The sequence below is a fragment of the Cornus florida genome, unplaced genomic scaffold, assembly GCF_030987335.1.
Source record: "Cornus florida cultivar Cherokee Brave unplaced genomic scaffold, ASM3098733v1 CherokeeBrave_3.0.0_Hap2_Chr04, whole genome shotgun sequence".
NCBI lineage: Eukaryota > Viridiplantae > Streptophyta > Magnoliopsida > Cornales > Cornaceae > Cornus > Cornus florida.
Genome location: NW_026775574.1, coordinates 57,900,425 through 57,922,325, shown reverse-complemented (window position 1 = coordinate 57,922,325; position 21,901 = coordinate 57,900,425). Strand labels below are relative to the sequence as shown.

Sequence of the window (21,901 nt, the reverse complement as noted above, 5' to 3'; positions counted from 1 at the left end):
GAAAAAGACTAAAATTAAATTTTTTTTTACTAAAAGCTAAAAATTTGGAGTTGAAGTGCTAAAGCACCTTTGTGTTCTTTTTTTAACTCAAACCCTTAGTTAAATCGTCGGCCCGCGTGGAGGCTTGTATTTCAATTCTTAGATAAATCGTGAACCCGCATGGAGGCAATTTACTTTTCTTGTATATTGTTAAAGCATGGGAGTATGAGAACATTGAATGTGGAGGAAGATTGTTGATTGTTGATTTGTTGTGAAGGTGAAGTGTTTGTAGTTATTGTTTGTTGTGTTGCATTATGCATGCATGGTCGTAGATCGTTGAGACCCACTCTTGTCCCTTTAAATTTTCATCTTGAATTCATTGTTCGAAACCCTAGGGGAAGAGGTAGTTCTAGTCAATCCATTTCATCAATGGAAGGACACAATGAGGACCATGTGGAGGACCTTGGTCACATAGACCAACAAGGCCCCAATGTGCATCATGATAACATGCAAGTTCCATTAGGCATGCCAAGGCCATTTGTTCATCCACCACAACAACAAGGCCAAGTTCCATTGGGAATGCCAAGGCCAATCTATGCTCCACCACCTCCCATTATTCAAGGCAACCAAGGTGCCCATGTTGCAACTCCAATTGCTAATCCTCCCCTTGCTTTAAGAGATCACTATGTGCCTAATGAATATAATACACCCACATGCATTCAATTGCCATCATTTAGAGCACACCACTATGAAATCAAGCCACAAACCATTCAAATGCTTCCTAATTATCATGGACTTCCAAGTGAAGAACTTTACAAGCATTTGGATGAGTTTCTTGAAGTATGTTTCACCGTAAAATATACGGACATGCCGGAAGAGGTCTTAAGGCTTAAATTTTTTCCATTCATCCTTAAAGACAAGGCAAAATATTGGTTTAACAATCTTAGGTCTTTTTCAATAACTTATTTGGCGGAAATGCAACAAGAGTTCTTGAAGAAGTACTATCCAGTTTCTAAGACCAATGCTATAAGAACCTCAATTCGAGAATTTTCACATGGGGATGGAGAAACATTTCATGAGGCATGGGAACGCTTTAATGAATTGCTTAGGAAGTGTCCACATCATGACATGCCCAAATGGCAATTAGTTCAATATTTCTTTGAAAGCTTATCGGATAATTACAAGGGCATGGTTGATGCTTCCATGGGTGACTCTTACATTGATAGGCATGAGGATGACGTGTGGCGTCTTTATGAGAGCATGAGTGAAAATTCTTTACATCGTACTTTATCTTCGAAGAATGGTAGAAATTCTAGTGGTAGGAAGAGTGTTGGCTTACATCAAGTCGACCACTCCAATGAAATTGCCGCCGAAATGAAATCATTATCTCAAAGGTTTGATCAATTTTTGATCAACCAAAACTCGGCGAATCAAGTATCTTCCTTCCTTAACCATTCTCATCATGCATCTAATGAGACATGTATGACTTGTTCAAGTGTTTTCCATTCTACTTCCAATTGTCCTCATGGACATGTGCAAAGTGAGCATCATGAACAAGTAAATACAACATTTGTGAATCAAGGGAACAGTCCTTATGGCAATCACTACAATCCTAGTTGGAGAAATCACCCGAACTTCTCTTAGAAAAACCAAGGGGAGGGCTCAAACCCTTCCCAAGGTGGTTTTCAAGGAAAGTACATTCCACCTCCACTACAAGGCCAAGATTCCCAAGGTTTTAGATCATCATACCAATCACAAGGAAACCAATTTTCAAATTCTCATTTTCCCAATCAATCATATTCCCAAGGAAATGTTAGAAGTCCCGCTTTTGAAGAGAAAGCTTTGACCGCTTTGGGCACTTTAAAGGCAAATACATAATTACTTTATTCTCACTCTCAATCCATTGCAAAGCTAGAAACCCAAGTAAGGCAAATAGCTAGCACTTTAAATGTTAGAGAGAAGGGAAAAATGCCTTTGAATGCCCCACAAAAGCAACATTGTGTTGTAGAGACTCATTCCTCATGGAAAGGTCACACAATAGAGCATGTCAATGCGGTGACTACCTTGAGAAGTGGAAAGATTGTCGTCAATCAAGTGGGTATGTCCAATGAAGAGAGTGAACCAGTGCAACCAAAAGTTGACACCCGTCCCGTTTCATATCATATTCCTACTTCATTGCATTTGCATGACCATCTAAATGAGAAAGTTATGAAAAGTGATTTGAAAAGTGATTTTGAAAAGAAAGATTTGCAAAATGATTTGAAAACTTCTTGTGTTGAAGAAACTTTAAAGAAAAATTCGGAAAAGGTTTTTGAACTAAAAGCTCCATTTCCGGAGGCCTTAAAAGGATACATTTCAAATGACAAGCAAAAGGCCAAAGTAAATGAAATCATGGACGTGTTTAGACAAGTGAAAGTCAATCTTCCACTTTTGGATGCAATCAAGCAAATTCCGGCTTATGCCAAATTCTTGAAAGACTTGTACACCTAAAAGAGGAAGAACAAAAGCCAAGCACCTAGAAAAGTGGTCTTAACCGAGCAAGTAAGCTCAATTTTGCAGCATAACACTCTTCCAAAGTTTAAGGACTCCAGTTCACCTACCACTTCATGCATCATTGGTGATCATATCATTAATCGGGCTCTTCTTGACCTAGGAGCAAGTGTTAATCTTCTTCCATACTCGGTATATGTTAAATTAGGCTTAGGAGACTTGAAACCGACGTCGGTAGTTTTGCAACTTGCCGACCGATCAATAAAAAAGCCTAGGGGTATCATTGAGGATGTATTGATTAAAATTGATAATTTTTTCTTTCCCATTGATTTCGTTGTCATTAACACGGAACCGGTTCCAAATCCTAAGAGCCAAATTCTCGTTATCCTTGGCCGTCATTTCTTGGCAACCGCGAATGCCAACATTAATTGTAGGACTAGGATAATGAAGATCGCATTTGGCCACATGAAGGTAAAGTTGAATATTTTTAATCCAACCCCCAATTCATTTGACAAGCATGAAGAGATTAATATTGTAGAGAAATGTAATGACCTCAAAAGTGAACGAATTAAGTTTTTGTATGAGACCAAAGTTTCAAAAAGTCCATCTTTAACCTTGAAACCAAAGAAAGTTGTTTCAAAATCTTGTTTTGAAAGGGCGTGAAAGCCTAAAGATTTTCTTGACCAAGGACCGAAAACGTCTTTTGAGCTTAATCCAACAAGTTCCTTAAAGAACCATTTGTTGGGTGGAGTGCAAAGCACTTATCACCCCATTGAGGAAGGGATGCACTACAAGATATTTGATCCGGGCTAAAAGAGCCCAACGTCTTGCTAGAGATGTTAAAGACTAGCATGACATTTCGTAGGGTGTCAAAACCCTATTCCTCCCTCATTTCTATCTTTACTTTCATTTCTTGCAAAGTCTAGATATTGGCTTTGGGTTCATCTGCATTGCTAGGAGCTGTGATTAGGACTGCATGCACTTTTATGTTGAAATTGAGCATTTTGCATAAGTTCGATCGATCTCCAAGGAGTATTCGATCGATCGAACTTCGACTTGCATCCAACACTTAGAAAATTTTCGACCTGCATCCAAATCACCTCTCTTTCCCATCGATCGAATTTGTTCTCAGATCGATCATAAGTCCTTAGATCGATCCAAACTTTAAGTTCGATCGATCTTAAGTTCCAATACTTAGAAAAATTTTGGACCCAAAAACCTGCATATTTCAGCTCTCTATCAGATCAATCGAACATTTTGTTCAGATCGATCTCTGTTCTTCATCTCACTATCTCTAACTTTGTTTTGACTTTGTTTTAATTTTTTAATTTCAAAAATTCCAAAAAATATTTTATTAATTCTTATTATCGTTTTTTATTATTTATTATTTTTATTTTTATTTATTATTTTATTTTCTAAATATATATATATATATATATATTTATTTATTCAAAAAATTTCTCAAAAATACTTTGAGGAGAGATCGATGTCAGTTCGATCGATCTGAGGATTCAGTTCGATCGATTGAACTGACAAGGGAATGTTTTTAAAACAAATGAACCTGAGGGTTTGAAGATCGATTTCACAGATCGATCTAACCCTCTTCCAAGCCATATCCCTCGTCGCCGCTGCGCACCCATTCTTCTCCATCTCGGCGAGCTTCTTCTCGTCCCGAATCTCTCTCTCTCCTCTCGGATCTTCATCTCATTTTCATCTCATCTCATCCTTCGATTTGGGTAAGATCTGAATCTCATCTTGTATTTCAAGCTTTGATTTGCTTCATACATGTTTTCCATGTTAGATTCATGATGTTTTAATGATGATTATTACAATATCTGAAGATTTGAAGCTTTATATATATGTATATATATATATATATATGTATATATGTTTTTGTATTTTTTTTGACTTTAATTTGATTTTTGGGAGTATAGGTCTCATTAAGTGATTAGGATTGATGCAATGTTGTGTTGATGGGCCAACGACCTTGTTCGTTAAGGCCCCGTGCCATCCACGTCATAGATCTGTGACTGCTCGTGTTCTTCGCACAGTTTGATCAATCGAACCTATTTCTCAGATTGATCTAGTGAGATCGATCGAACTTAGTTTCGTAGTTTCTCCGATCGATTATGTGAGATCGATCTCACATTTTTTGTGATCGATCGAAGTTCACAGATTTCATATACACATTCCATGCATCTTATCTTGTGTCCATGCTATCTCATTCATGCCCAATGCCTGTGATTTTCCATATTGGATGCATTTTACACTTATACTGCTTAGCATGTTCACATCCTGTCACTTCCATAGATTCATGACATTTATCTATTTTGTCTATCTTACTTGACATATATGATTCTATTTTGTGCTTTAAACTCTTTATTCTGGCACTGACTTCCCTTGCAAGTTTTCAATTATTTTACAGGCCATGGCTAGGGTCAAGACTGCAGCCCGTGGACACTATCACCGCAGGGGTAGGTAGAGTTTGGATGATGGGGCCGGTCTATCTCATGCCCAGAACCCCATACAAGAGGAGCCAGCTGAGCCTACACAGTCTCCCCATTCTGACAGCAGATTACACTCTAATGCTGGAGCATCTCCTTCTCATTCGGCTGAGGCTGAGCATACTTCACCTCCATTGGCTCAGCCAAACCAGGAGTTAGACCAGCCATTAAGTCGATACTCAGGCCTTTCAGTGGCGTACGAGTCGGTCTTCGATACAGACTTCTTTTCCCGATCTATACTTTCCCGATCAGCATATGATGATATATTACGGAGAGGCCTTGCAGCCATTCTTGCCCCTGTTACAGACCCAGTGTACTTGAGTCTAGTACGGATATTTTTCCATAACCTCCGGCCTGCCTCGCGTAACATGGCGGAGCTGAGGACCACCATTGATGGTCAATTGATTTATATTACAGTGGATACATTGTCCAGATCTTGCCACTGTCTACATCATTGCCTTTCAGAGCTACAAGACACATACCCCACTCTCTACAGGCCATCATATGCGAACATGGCGAGACTCTACCCGCACCTATCTTCCAGATGACCTGTGGTTTTTCGACTCTGTCTTGTACCGTAACATCTTTATGGCCGGCCATAAGATACAGCGGAGAGGCGACTTTTTGACAGCTCTGTACGCATTCTATTTAGGGCATTGGCTATCTATCCCAGCACTCATCTGGAGTATGATGAAGAAGCTCTATGATGACTACATTAGCAAGGAGAGGCCCAAAAGGGCTAAGTACCTCCCATTCGGCTACCTCATCACCCAGATTCTACATGATTAGCGCTATCCCTTCCAGCCATGGGAGCATCCTAAGACTGGGTCCTGCTCATTTAGAAAGAATGACTGGGATAAGAGCTACAATGCTCTTATCATAAGCCTTCAGGATGATACTGCCGAGGCAGCAGAGGATTTAGAGGTAGAGGAAATGGCAGCAGTAGCAGATTCGGTAGTTGACGATATACCAGTCGATCCGGTTGCCGTACATATAGACATCGATTTGGAGCAGCCTGCCGAGGACGCAGAGCAGCACTCTCCAATTGGGTCACCTATTCACGATGCAGATCAGGCTCAGGATCATCATTCTCCCATTCCAGTGGTACCTGAGGCTCCAGCACAGACACCAGGCTTTGGAGAGCGACTCCAGGCTTTGGAGGATGCTGTAGTGTATATTCGCGCTGATACGGTCTCTCTCCGAGAAGATGCTGTCTCCATTAGAGCTGATATTGCTACCCTCCGAAACGGATGTCATGACCACATTCAGAGATCTATCTAGAGATATCCGCAGAGCGCGATCTGCCCGTCCTACCTCTTCTTCCTGATCTCTCTATCTTTTCTACTGTTATCTCATATATCTGTGATCTCATCATGTTTTTTATACTGTTATACTATTTTTGTAGCCATGTCTGTTGGCTTTGATACTGGATGTACTGTACTTTATTCTTTGTTTATATATGTTTTCTGTATGGATGTTATATTTTCATATTCTTATAGCTATTTGTTTGACTCCATTAAGTGCATTCCAGTGACTTCAGTGAGGGAGAGTACTGCCCAAAAATTTTTAGGACCACCCTTTTACCTCTCTCTAATTTTCAGTTGCTATCCCATTTACACTTGCATGTCCACTGTGCACAGTTATTATCCCTTTTGGTATCTGATAAGTTTATCCAAATGCCAAATTTCAGGACCACAGTTGATTCCAAGTTTGGGGGGGCTATGCTACCTAATTTGGATACTTTTGTTTCGGCTAATCTTTGCCTTAATTGCACTGGTATACTTTTTCCTTTTGTTCTCTTTGCACATTGAGGACATTGTGCCATTTAAGTTTGGGGGTAATGGTGTTTTGCAGTGTTTGTTTTTAAATTCAAAATTTTGAGTATGACTTGTGTATTTGAGGGATTTTCTATGATTGGTTTATGATTAGCAATAATTTTGATCTTTTGAGGACTATATTGCTTTGAATTTAAAAATTGCATGACTTGAGAGTTCAATACTCCTTGTATGCCTTGTGTATGCCTTTTATGAGTAAATTTTTCAAAAAATTGATATCTTGCTTGCATTAGTGGTCCACATCATCCTGATTTTGTGATTGTTTTGAGATTCACTTTAGGATTCTACACTAGCACAGACACACACTGGCATTCATTTGTGGGGTACATGCTTTGTTGATTATTGAATTGGTTATATCCCAATTGAGCTAGTAGTGCATTGAAAGCTTTCATTCTTAATAAAGGTGGATAACAAACCCTTTTCATTGAGTAGCCGAGATTCTAGACTCATCAAGCACTGAATTTCTCGCGCCGAAAGGTGGAGGGCCCAAACTCTAGGTTAATAATTGTTGATTGAAAAAAAAAAAAAAAAAAAAAAGTGAGGACTTCTCCTAAAAAAGTGAGAAGTGAGAAATGATTAGATGGAGGTTGTTTTGATTTGTAGCCTAGTTGATTTGAGCTTGTAAGTCCGTAGGGGTGTTTGAACGCTTAATGCCCTAAAGGCGTCTGGTTTGGGAGTCATTGACCTTACGCTCGACCTCATGGATCGCTAGAAAGCTTAATAGATCAATACATTGCACCATGCTTCTATCTTTGATCCTAAAAAAAAAAAAAAAAAAAAAAAATATCGAGTGAAAAGAATAAGTGCACCTAGAACAATAAAGCTTTAATAAAAGATCCACTTTTTGTCTTGATGATCGGTCTTAGATTTGTGTGCTAGTTTGAGGGTAAGGATGTGATCATTTCTTTAGTTGGCTTAGATAGTAACACAATTGATGCTGGTCGACTAAAAAAGGATTCTAGAGTTGTTTTGATTTACATGATAATTTTCTTGATATGTGGAGGACTATACTTGCTTACTTGATGTTGAGATTTTGGAAAATTGCTTAGAAATGTTTGAAAAATTGCATACTTGAGGTAGTTTTCTCCCAATGCTTGTTTGTAATATTGGTGCCTCTTTTGAAAGAATGAGCTTAATGTTTGCGGGTATCATTTCTGGAAACCTTCACGAGACTTCACTCATCCATTAGGGGTAACCTAGGGGTTTAAAAGGCTTGTTGCATATGCTATATGCAATCGTATTCCCTACGAAAGTGGCATTATCCATTTATTGCTTTCTAGTTTATAGTTATATAGTTGTTCATTTCATTCCTTTACTTTATAGTTCATTGTTAGATACTAGCAATATTTAAGTTTGGGGGTGTGATGAGTGCTGAAAAGTGCACATTTAAACCCCTTAAACTTATGTATTCTAGTACCTTTATCTATCTTATTTTACTGCTTTGTATTGATTCCGTGTTATTTCCATTTTTAGGTACTTATCCCCAAAATAAGCTAACTCAGCCAAATAAGAGCATAATTGAAGCAATTCTGGGATGATTCAAAGAAAGGAGCAAAGTAGAGCAAAAGGAAGCAAAAGGTGGAATTTCAGCAACTTCGATCGATCTCAAGAAAAGTTCGATCGATCCAACTTTCATCGATCTCAGCACTTCAAGATGGATCTGAGCCATGTTTGTTCCTATTAAAAAATCTCAATGTTCGATTGATCCAACCTCATTCTCTGATCAATCGAACCATCTTGTCTTTATCTAAATGATTAATCTTATCCAGTTGTACTACCCTACCAATCACTTTTGTCCTTTTCCCAAAAATATCTTCAAAATATCTCAGATTTGTCTTTATCCAAAAAGGCACCACCATTGAGGATCGATCCAACTTCAATTCGATAGATCTCAGCCATGTTTGATCGATCGCATCACAAGTTCGATCGATCGAACCTCCCAAATCCCGAGAAAAATCTAAATTCCAGCTCATTAAAAGTTGTCTCATATCCAATCATTAGAGGATTATTGGTGTACGAGCCCAGCTCATTTGGGGTGATTTTTGACCTACCTATATAAGGAATATGAGCCACTTTTAGAGAAAAGATATCTTTGATACACATAGAAAATAATACTTAGTGAGGAAGAAAAGAAGAGGAGGAGGCTAGAGACACCATTGGAGACTCTTTATCAACCAAGGAACAGATTTCTCCTATAGAGCTTGCCCTTGAGGGTTGGAGGACATCATCCATGAGTGGCTAGACATCGTCTTGGGGCTAGAGTTAGCCCTAAGCATGCTTTCTACTTCTTAATTTATGTATTTTTGACGGGATTTGTATTGTGATTCATGCCTTGACAGTTATATATATATAGATCTTGTTTATTCAATGATTTATGTGGTTTAATGCTTCCAATTGATCATTTTATTCTATCCATATGTCTATGAATGCTAGAATAGATGTTCATGTGTTTGTCTCTATTTCTTGTGTTATTGATGCATGTCTATGTGTATTGATGCTATAGATCTAGAGATTGTCAAGACATAGTGCTTAATGTCATGTTCTTGTGGTTTATTTGATGGTTCAAACTCTTTTCTTGATGGTTTGTACCTCCCCTTAGTTTAATTAGTTTAATTTCATGTCATTAGCTTAGTTGTAGTTGATCGGTTGAGAATTCGATCTTAATAAATCAACCTTCACAATAGCATGAATCATTATAAAATAGGGCTATTGGTCGGTTAAGTCGAACCACTGGGACTGCGCTAATCTTTGGTAACCTAAGTGTCTAGAGTCTTTTTAGAATGATAGGGGTGTTCATAAAGGATTTGTTGGTTATCACTTAAGTTATGAAATTAAGATGCATAAAATAAAAGTTTGCAAGAGTTTAAAGGGGATGAAATACAAGTAAAGAGGACTAGAGAAGTGAATCCGCCTCCATCCCTATACACATGCTAGATTAGAGCTAAATTAGAGGAAAAAGAATATATATATGGTCATGATACATAGCACACTTGGTTGCTATAATATCCTCAAGAAGTTCATTAAATCAAACACAAGAATAATCCATCAAAGATTTACATGCTTGAACTACCTAAACTAGGGTGTAGCCTTTAACATGCTTACTAAGCTAAAGATTATCAAGCCCTTAATTAAATGATGGAAGCACACAAAGCTAAGAATCAAGTATAGATGATCAAAGGGCACCCTAAGCAGTGGACTATCTAGGTTCTCCAACTCCATGCCATTAAAACTATTCCATGATCTCACTACCATTGTCACCATGAGAGTGCAAGCAGCATGATTAAAAGAATAAACCATCTAAGATAGATAATTGACTCAACATTAATCATTTAAATACATGAAGATCCTTTACAAGAGGCAAAACGCTCTAGACCATGAAAAGACCAAAGATTATACATTGCAATCCCCAAAATAGAACTATACTAGGACATTCTTACAAGGGAGGGGCTTCATCACCTCCCTAAAAGAAGATTTAGTTACCCATGGAAACTCTAAAGGAAGGAAAAAGCTTGGTCTCCATCCCCATTTTTGAGCTCCTTTGTTGTAGCTTCAAGAAGTCTCTCTTCTCCTCCTCCTTCTCTCTCTAGAAATCTTACAAAGATGAGATATGATATTTCTATGTGTGGTTCCCCTTACCTTCTAGACATCTTCCCCCCAAACCCTCACCAAATGAGGCTCAACTCCCACCAAAAGACATCTCCAACCAACCCATAAAGATGGAATTCAGAAATGAGGGAATCAAGGTGCAAGTGGGCTAAAGTGATGGTTCCCGGAGAGCATTCTGCCCAAAGTTCGGGCGCTCGAAGTAAGCCCTTCGAGCGCTCGAAGTCAACTTGTTCAGCTCTGAGCTACTTTGGTAAAATGGCCTTAACTTTCTGCTTCAAACTCCAAATGACAAACCGTTTGAAGATTTGGAAAGCTAATTCAAAGCTATAAGTGTGCCATGTTTTAATCGAAGTCCAGTTCTCAAGTTTGGTGGGTCTAAAATGAAGACCAAAGTCAAACTTCACTGCTGCCAGACTGTTCTGCGTACCTTTGGTAAAAATGACATAACTCTTTGCTCCGAACTCCAAATGAGGTAAACTTTTTGTCTATGGAAAGCTGACTCATAGCCCTTCATATTTTATGTACTAAAGACCAAATTCGCACATACAAAGGTTCAGAATTGGAGGCCAAAGTCTGATGGAAAATCAACCGGGGCCCGCGTTGTTACAACCTTGCACCAATTTGCTACTTGCACCCTGAAATGATTTGGCTCGGCCCGAAGACGTGGCAATTCTTCCTAGAAATTTTTGCATAGAGCGTCATGAGTCCCATGGATCATTAATCTTGGCCAAAATGGAGGTCCCTAGCAACGGCGTGCTTTGATTCTTTAAGAGAACGCGTCAAAGCATCTCTTTTAACTCTTTTTGGGGAACCAACCTGAAAATAAACAAAAGCATGCAAATGAAGCTAGAATATGCAATATGATAAAATAATGGACTTAACTAATGCAAATAAGGGTGCTTGAATATGCAATATTCGGCGCTTATCACACCCCCAAACTTACATTTTGTTAGTCCCTTAGCAAAACCAAAATGAAAAACTCAATGAAATGAGAACAATGGGAATGCTACCACAAAAATATCAACCATGGCAAAATGAAATATATACATAGCTTAAATATAACTCGAAACAAACGTAGGACTACAGACGGGGTCATTAAGTAAACTACCATGCATATATGAAGCATTGATACAAAAATTGGCTAAACATATTTCAACATACATGCATCAGCATCCAAGTCTATATAAATAACTCAATTGTCATCTCTTGAATGGAAATCAACTCTAACTTCAATGAAAGTGGATTGGATTCTCAACATGCGGCTTTTACTTTTTTTTCCAATTTCAAGACACAAGTCTTCAAATCATTGGATTCCTTTTTAAATGAAGTCCTTAAGGCATGAATTTATTTACAAGAAAACTTTTGCTACTTGCTGACAATTTATTATAACTCAAAAATGATACATAAAATGGTTGTGCAATGCTAAAATCCTTTAAGCTTTCTAACCAACCCAAGTAGCAAGCGTTAGGCCAACAACTCCCAAACCAGATGGCTTTAGGGTGCTGAGTGTAGAGACACTCCTAGGGCTTAATAGCTCGAATTGGCAAGGCTACGAACTCCAACGAACCATGTTTATTACAATATATATATATATATTTTTTGAATTACCGTGCAATGTCTAAGTCTTTTAAGCTTTCTAACCAACCCATGTAGCAAGCGTTAGGCCAACAACTCCCAAACTAGATGGCTTTAGGGTGTTGAGTGTAGAGACACTCCTAGAGCTTAATAACTCGAGTTGGAAAGGCTACAAACTCAAACTGGTCATTATTTTCTTTTTCAATTTTTATTTTTTTATTATTTTATTATTTTATTATTTTTTATTTTTTATTTTATCATGCCAAAGATATCCATCTATTAGGTTCATCAATTCAAATTAACTAGGTCAAGATCAAGGTTAATCAAGTTACATGCCTCACGGTTAAGTTTCCAATGTGCATCTGTGCATTGTGAAGCATAAAAGAGTATAAGATCCAGCGAGAATTTAATTGAAACATTTATAAAGACTAAATTGCATCCACATGATCATTTCAAATTCACATTTTTCTTTATTTTCAAAAATTCACAATTGCTTCTATATACAAGGTATTAAACATATGCTTCATCTCCGACAAGTTTCAAATTATACTATCATTGCTTAGCAAAAATGTGGAACCAAAAATGCAATATTGCACCCCCAAACTTGAATAACACATTGTCCTCAATGTGTGAAGACAAAGATGTATAAATAAATAGCATATGGGGTAAAAGGAACAATAATACCAAGTGAGTGAGGCAACTCTGGCATTGGAGCCGCATGCAATCCCATGAAGAGATGCCAAAATGATCTTCCCCCAAACTTGGACATGAAGACCGGTCAAAACACAACTAATATACACAGGTAAAAGCATAGGTCTCTTAAGAAAAACCAAAACAGAGATACTAACATGAATTTTATTGAAAGATAAAAATCCATACAGAACACAAATATGCACACATTAGCCACAAGTTTAAAATGGATAACAAAATAATGCCAAAAGCGGTGCCATTTAGAGAGATGAAGTTAGTTCAGGAATTTTGTCGAGCAGGTGGTGTGCACTTTGCAAAAATTAGAGGCAAAGACAGTGAATGGTTCTTGAAAACCCAAATTTTTTTTACTTGCAAGTGACAATATACAAGCCCCAAACACATACTATACCTCTACACAAACAATACCATCCTCTATTTATACCAAAAACGTGAAAGAGAAAGAGAAAGAAGAAACTTACCCAAAAATGGAGAACCAAAGGCCCCTTGTGCTTGGTGGTAAGTGGTGGTGATATGTAGGAGAGAGTGATGGAGATGGGAGAAGGTTGGAGATGAAGAAATGAGGAAGAGGAAGGGGTGGAGAAGTTATGGGAATGAATGCATGGGGGGGGGGGTAATGGGTATTTATAGTGGGTTAATGCATGAGTGGGGGAGTGGAAAGGTTAGGGAAGTTATGGAGGGGAGGAAGAGGTGGGAGGTCATGGGGTGTGGTGGACGAAGTGGAGGAGTAGAGAGGTGAGATGAACCAAAGGAAGAGGGAGCATTGAGATTTAAAAGGAGTGGGGGAGTTCGAGCGCTTAAAGTAAGCCCTTCGAGCGCTCGAACTTTGAGCAGTAGGTTTCGAGCGCTCGAAAGTGACTCTTCGAGCGCTCGAAGTTTGGACAGTGGGCATGGATGGGCTTTCGAGCGCTCGAAGTGATATCTTCGAGTGCTCAAACTTGAGGCAGTAGCCGTTTGAAGGAAGAATGAAAGCTTCGAGTGCTCGAAGCTTGGACTTCGAGTGCTCGAAATTGGACCAGTGAGTAAAAGCCTGGGTGAAATGACTGAAATTGCAAATTTTTCAACATCCCTTCAATGCATGGATGGAATTTAGGGAAAATTTTCAAACTTTGCAACATCACTCCAATACATGGATGGAATTTGGGGAACCATGATCCAATAATGCATTAAAAATGAGAGGTTACACACATGTGTAGCATTCCAAAGATCCGATGAAATTGCTGGAAAGAGATGGAAACATCTGGGAATGAAAACAAGGGTTGAGAAGGTCTAAGAAAACCAGTCTAAATTGTGGGAACACAATTTAAGATAGTTCAGATAAGGTTAAAGTTTTGGCTTTTCTTAACCATTTCCCAGAAAATTTCAAGGCTCAGGCAATTGGAAATTAAGGAAGCATGGAAATAGAAAGAATTTCTTCCCTTGAGTGCTAAATTTCACGTCGATAGCTAGACGTACCAAGATCAGGTTAGTTCTCATTACCCTATACCATGTCTCTCAAGAGATTCATACTTCCCCAAAAAAGAAAGTTCCTTTAAAAGCGGAGGAAAAAGAGCTTGAAGAAAGAAATTGAAAAGGGGTAAAGGAAAGACCTCAACCCACTCTTCTTCCTCAATGAAGAACTTTGGATTATTTAGGGGTTGTTTTGGATAATGGAAAGGTGGATCAAGTGAGGGTACATCAAGCAAAGACTTGTGAAGGGTCATATTGAGCATGGGAATGCTTGACAAATTATCCTTCAGACTTTCAACATCCTCCTCACACTTATCCGGCGGTTCGGGCTCAACAGCTTGAGATAACTTAAGTGAAGGAATGAGAGGAGGTGCAAGCTCCCAAGAGAGGGATACATTTGATGTTGCCCAAGGAAGAGAGTGAATGGGTGTTAATATAAAGCAAAGAATTTACCTCCCAAATAGAATTGTCAACATCAAAATCCTCACAATTGAAATGAGCCAAGCAAGCTTTTAGAGGATCCTCCATTGAAGGAGGTGTATCAAGCAAAGGATTCTTAAGGGCCTGTTTTGAATTTTTAAAGGAGATAATCTCTTCGTCATTATTTTCCTCATTTTGAACTACAAATTCTTTATTTTTTTGTGTGGCAACAATTTGATCTTCAACCACAATTTCTTCATTTTCACATATGGTAACCATTTGATCATTCTCATGATGAAAGTTACTAGGAGTAATCTCATCATTCATAGAATTTTCTTTTGGATTGGCCACAAGTTCAATGGGAAATTCTTCTTCCTTTTCATGATTTAGAGCATTAACCATTTGTTGAATTTGGGCAATTTGGTCATCTAACTCAACTCTAGATTGGGAATGAGAATAGGTGGTGGATTGCATGCTAACAATATCATCCAACATTTGCTTGTTGGAATCCATCATTTGCTTGTTGATAAACTCCATCATTTGTTTGTTTGCAATAATGAACTCATCCAATTGAGATGGTGGAAAAAGAGAAGAGGGTTGGAAATAATGATCATTGGGTTAAAAGTTGGAGTGAAAATGTTGCCCATAAGATTGTGGGGCTGAATTTCCCATGTCATGCCACAAGAAGTTTTGATGATCTCCCCAACCAGAGTCATAACCATTGAAGTATGGATCATTACCTGGTTCAAAGAAATTTTCAGTTGGTTGCTCTAGATAAAAATCTGAGAATTGTCTCGGTGAAGGACAATCTCTTGTATGATGTGTATGACTAGAGCAAAATGCACAAAACTCATGTCGTGTGTAGAATGGAGTTGGAAGATAATGACCCTCCCTCTAGGACTAATTCAGCCACTTGTTTAGATACATTAAGATAAATTCACACAAAATATATACAACACAAACAAGATACACAACAACCCTTCACCAAAACATCCACATGCAATGATCCCTTTCTCCTCAATTATCAAGATAGAAATGTAAATGGCCACGACAAGGACCGATGCTTTGCAATTAAAAATAAACAAAATGATAGCCTCAACAAGGGCTTCACAGCTAAATTATCACTAGATTCTAATCACATACAAGATATTAACAACTTTGAAACTAGAAGATCAAGAGACTTACCTGGAGTCCCCTAGACTTACAAATTTGCTAGCGTTCCCTCGGCGAGCATTAAGTCCCTAGAGTCTCACAAACACTTTAAAACACAAAGATGGTCAAAACCGCACAAGAAATATTCACAAATCACAATATTAACAATCACATTAAAATTAACCCTAGAACTTCGGTTGCTAAACCGTTTGCAGTCCCTGGTAACGACGCCAAAAATTGATCGGTTGAGAATTCGATCTATAATAAATCAACCTTCGCAATAGCACGAATCATTGTAAAATAGAGCTATTGATCGGGTAAGTCGAACCACTGGGACTGCACTAACTATGGCAACCTAAGTGTCTAGAGTCTTTTTAGAATGATAGGGGTGTTCATAGAGGATTTGTTGGTTGTCACTTAAGCTATGAAATTAAGATGCATAAAATAAAAGTTTGTAAGAGTTTAAAGGAGATGAAATACAAGTAAAGAGGACTAGAGAAGTGAATCCGCCTCCATCCCTATACACATGCTAGATTAGAGCTAAATTGGGGGAAAAACAATATATATATGGTCATGATACATAGCACACTTGGTTGCTATAATATCCTCAAGAAGTTCATTAAATCAAACACAAGAATAATCCATCAAAGATTTACATGCTTGAGCTACCTAAACTAGGGTGTAGCCTTCAACATGCTTACTAAGCCAAAGATTATCAAGCCCTTAATTAAATGATGGAAGCACACAAAACTAAGAATCAAGTATAGACCATCAAAGGGCACCCTAAGCAATGGACTATCTAGGTTCTCCAACTCCATGCCATTAAAACTATTCCATGATCTCACTACCATTGTCACCATGAGAGTGCAAGCAACATGATTAAAAGAATAAACCATCTAAGATAGATAATTGACTCAACATTAATCATTTAAATACATGAAGATCCATTACAAGAGGCAAAATGCTCTAGACCATGAAAAGACCAAAGATTATACATTGCAATCCCTAAAATAGAACTATATGAGGACATGCTTACAAGGGGGGGGGGGGGGGGCTTCATCACCTCCCTAGAAGAAGATTTAGTTACCCATGGGAACTCTAAAGGAAGGAAGAAACTTGGTCTCCATCCCTATTTTTGAGCTCCTTTGTTGTAGCTTCAAGAACTCTCTCTTCTCCTCCTCCTTCTCTCTCTAGAAATCTTACAAAGATGAGATATGATATTTCTATGTGTGGTTCCCCTCACCTTCTAGACATCTTCCCACCAAACCCTCACTAAATGAGGCTCAACTCCAACCAAAAGACATCTCCAACCAACCCATAAAGATGGAAATCAGAAATGAGGGAGTCAAGGTGCAAGTGGGCTGAAGTGATGGTTCCCGAAGAGCATTCTACCCAAAGTTCGGGCGCTCGAAGTAAGCCCTTCGAGCGCTCGAAGTCAACTTGTTCAGCTCTGAGCTACTTTGGTAAAATAGCCATAACTTTCTGCTCTGAACTCCAAATGACAAACCGTTTGAAGATTTGGAAAGCTAATTCAAATCTATAAGTATTCTATGTTTTAATGGAAGTCCAATTATCAAGTTTGATGGGTCTAAAATGAAGACCAAAGTAGAACTTCACTGCTGCCAGGCTGTTCTACGTACCTTTGGTAAAAATGACATAACTCTTTGCTCCGAACTCCAAATGAGGTAAACTTTATGTCTATGGAAAGCTGACTCATAGACCTTCATATTTTGTGTTTTACTACAGACCAAATTAACACATACAAAGGGTCAGAATAAGAGGCCAAAGTCTGATGGAAAATGAACCGGAGCCTGCGCTGTTACAACCTTGCACCAATTTACTACTTGCACCCTGAAATGATTTGGCTTGGCCCGAAGACGCGGCAATTCTTCCTAGAACTTTTTACATAGAGCGTCATGAGTCCCATGGATCATTAATCTTGGCCAAAATGGAGGTCCCTAGCAACGGCGTGCTTTGATTCTTTAAGAACGCGTCAAAGCATCTCTTTTAACTCTCTTTGGGGAACCAACCTGAAAATAAACAAAAGCATGCAAATACAGCTAGAATATGCAATATGAGAAAATAATGGACTTAACTAATGCAAATAAGGGCGCTTGAATATGCAATATTCGGCGCTTATCAGTAGTGTAGTTGTTAAATGGGAGGACAATCCATGCTTGTTGTTCATGTTCCATACTTATGAAAGCAAGCAACATATATCTCTAAACTTGTGGTGTGTTTGGATTGTGAGCTTAAAGAAAGGATTGATGGCTTAATTTGATATGTTGTGCTATCTGTCATGTTGTTTAGACAATATATGTTTAATTTGTCATCCATGTTTGTTGGAACAACCACACATACACACTTTGTTGCAATATATGTCTTTTCCCTCATTAATCATTCATTAAAGGTGTTGAAAAGTATGCTTAGTGGTGATCTCTAAACCCCAAGATCTCTTTCTTTCATTCTCTCTATTGCATTATTGTTTACCTTAGTTTAATTTGCATCTAGTGTAATCTAACCAACCAATCACTATTTTGATCACTTAACCTACTAACCCTAATTTTCATTCCTCAACCTAGTGCGACCCTCAATCCCTTAGGACGATCCTTACTCACCCTAGCTATATTTTTAGTGAAAGGTAGTAGTGGCAATTTCTAAATGTAAAACTTGGCCACATTGCATAAACTTTGGGTTCAGAGTGCGACAACCACCATTTATCATCCTCCATCTTACTCTTATCAAAATGTAAATCACTCTTCTACTCCAAATTATCAAGCTTCAACTCCTCAATCATACTATCATGCATCTCAAGCACCTCAAAGGAAGTCTGCCCTTGAGGACAAGGTTTTGGCCACTTTGGGTAACCTTGAGGCGAATACTCAATTGATCCACTCCCATTCCCAATCCGTTGCAAAACTTGAATCCCAAATTGGGCAGATTGCAAATTCTATGAATGCCAGGGAAAAGGGAAAATTGCCTAGTCAACTCGAGCAAAACCCTAAGGCATATTACATCATGAAATCAAATCCTACATTAGGATTTTTTAGCTATGAACAAGTTCAAGCCATAACCACCTTGAGAAATGGTAGAGTAGTTGATAACAAGGTTGAATTACCAAGTGAAGAGAGTGATCCGGTGCAACAAAATAGTTGCCCACTACCCATTCCAAAATCCATTCCTACTTCATCGGAAGAAAGTGATCATGTCAAAGACATTCCATCATCATCATCATCCTCCCCATTAGAGAAGCCATATGAGCCTAGGGCTCCATTTCCTCAAGCTTTGAAGGATTCTTCTCCTTTTGGAAAACGACAAGGAAAAATCCATAATATGATGGAAGTTTTTAAGCAAGTGAAAATCAACATTCCTCTTCTTGGTGTAATTCGTCAAATTCCACCATATGCCAAGTTCTTGAAGGACTTGTAAACTTAAAAGAGGAAGTCAAAGATTCAAGCTCCCAATAAGGTGCTTCTTACCAAGCAAGTGAGCTCCATTATCAAGCATAACACCCCTCCTAATTTTAAAAGCCCCGGTGTTCCCACCATTTCTTATGTTATTGGGAACCATGAAGTTCAAAGGGCTCATTTGGACTTAAGAGCGAGTGTTAACCTTATACCTTACTCCGTTTATTATCAGTTGGGTTTAGGCGATATCAAGCCTATATCAGTAGTTCTTCAACTTACCAATAGGTCTACAAAATAACCTAGGGCTCTGTTTGGTTAGATAAAAATAAGCAAGAAAAGAAAAGAAATAGAAAATGAAAGAAAAATGAAGTGAATGATAAGAAAAGTTATTTTCTATCAAGCATTTGGTTAACATGAAAATTTATTCAGGACAATTGTATGAAAATATTAGTTTGTTAGTTTGGATAGCATTAAAATGAAAAGAAAGTGATTGTGCATATCAAAATTACCCTTATGATTTTAAATACTTAAAAAATAAATAAATTTGTGTTTGATGATGTCTATTTTTATCAAAGTTTTAATAAAATGATGAATTATTAAATTTTAATAATATAATTTTTTATATTGTTTAAATTAAAATAATCCTTCAAGACGTTTTAGGTAGAATCGTAGAAGTAGAAGTTGTAGAACTATCTATTCATTTAAGAGAAATAAGGAAGCTTAAAAATAAAAATTAAGAAAATTTAAAAATTTGGGCTCATGGATTCATGGGCTTTCAACCAGATAACACAAAAAGAGAAAAATATATATATTATTTTTTGTATATATAATAGAAGTGTATAATATATCTTATACAATGTATATATTTGGAACTAAAAAAAAAATCGTCCAAATAGCATTGCAAGAAAACATATTATTTCCCCGTGTTTTGTGTGAGAAAAGTTTTGGAAGAAACTAGTTTAATGCGGGAAACTATATTTTCTATTACGATTCTTTTTCTATCTATCCAAACTCTAAAAAAGTTTAAAATTTTTCACTTTCCTCTCTTTTCTAGTTGATTCCATCTAACCAAATGAAGCCTAGGGGAATTGTTGAGGATATCCTCATCAAAGTCGACAAATTCTACTTCCTAGTTGATTTTGTAGTTCTTGACACCGAACCAGTGCCCAATCCCACCAATCATATCCCAATCATCCTAGGTTAACCATTCATTGCCACAACCAATGCCATAATTAATTATAGGTCGGGCATCATGGACATCTTATTTGGCAACATGATGGTCAAGTTTAATGTTTTCAATGAAAGCCAACATCCCATAGATGAAGGCGAGTGTTTCCTAATCGATGTATTGGATGAAATTGTACAGGAATTTCTCCCCTCCATTATCTCAAATGACCTCTTAGAAGCGTGTCTTGCTCACTTTAACATGGATGCTTTCAATATTGATAGCTCCATTTGTGAAGTGAATGCTCTTGATGAGCGCTGAAAAGTACGCATTTAAACCCCTTAAGCTTAGGTATTCTAGAACCTTTATCTATCTTATTTTTCTGCTTTACATTGATTTCGTGTTATTTCCATTTTCAGGTACTTATCTCTAAAATAAGCTAACTCAGCCAAATAAGAGTAGAAATGAAGCAATTCTAGGATGAATCAAAGAAATGAGCAATGTAGAGCAAAAGGAAACAAATGGTGGAATTTCAGCAACTTCGATCGATCTAAAGAAAAGTTCGATCAATCCAACTTTCATCGATCTCAGCACTTCAAGATGGATCTGAGCCATGTTGTCCCTATTCAAAGATCTCAAAGTTCGATCGATCCAACTTGACTCTCTAATCGATCGAACTTTCTTGTCCTTATCCACATGATAGATCTTATCTAGTTGTACCACCCTACAAACCACTTTTGTCCCTTTCCCAAAAATATCTTCAAAATATCTCAGATTTGTTGTTATCCAAAAAGGCGCCACCATAGAGGATCGATCCAGCTTCAGTTCGATAGATTTTAGCCATGTTCGATCGATCCAAGGTCAAGGTTCGATCGATCAAACTTCCTCTAGTGCGAAAAAGTTAAATTGCCAGCTCATAAAAAGTTGCCCTTATCCAATCATTGGGAGAATATTGGAGTACGTGTTAGATCATTTTTGGGTGTCACCTAACCTACCAAAAAAGAGGATTTGGGCAACTTTTGAGGGGGGATTCACAGACAACCATAGAGGGAGATTTTGAGAGAATTCTTAGTAAGGAAACAAAGGAGAAGGGGAGGCTAGAGACACCATTAGAGATTCTTCATCAACTAAGGAGCAGATTTCTTCCATGGAGCTTGCCATTGAGGGTTGGAAGACACCATCCATGAGTGGCTAGACCTCCGCTTGGGGCTAGAGTTAGCCTTAAGCATGCTTTCTACATCTTGATTTATGTATTTTTGAGGGGATTTGTATTGTGATACATGTTTTGACACTTATATATATATATATCTTGTTTATTCAATGATTTATATGGTTTAATGCTACTAATTGATCATTTTATTCTATCCATATGTCTATGTATGCTAGAATAGATGTTCATGTGTTTGTCTCTATTTCTTGTGTTGTTGAAGCATGTCTATGTGTATTAATGCTATATATCTAGGGATTGTCATGACATAGTGCTTAATGGACTGTTCTTGTGGTTTATTTGATGGTTCATACTCATTTCTTGATGGATTGTACCTCTCCCTTAGTTTAATTAGTTTAATTTCATGTCATTAGCTTAATTGTAGTGTAGTTGTAGTTTAGATG

General features: G+C 37.8%; 1 pseudogene; it reads right to left on the bottom strand.

Moving 5' to 3' along the window:
• Positions 1–1,010: 1,010 nt before the first annotated feature.
• On the bottom strand, positions 1,011–1,109 carry LOC132305759 (small nucleolar RNA R71; annotated as a pseudogene).
• Between the last annotated feature and the right edge of the window lie 20,792 nt (positions 1,110–21,901).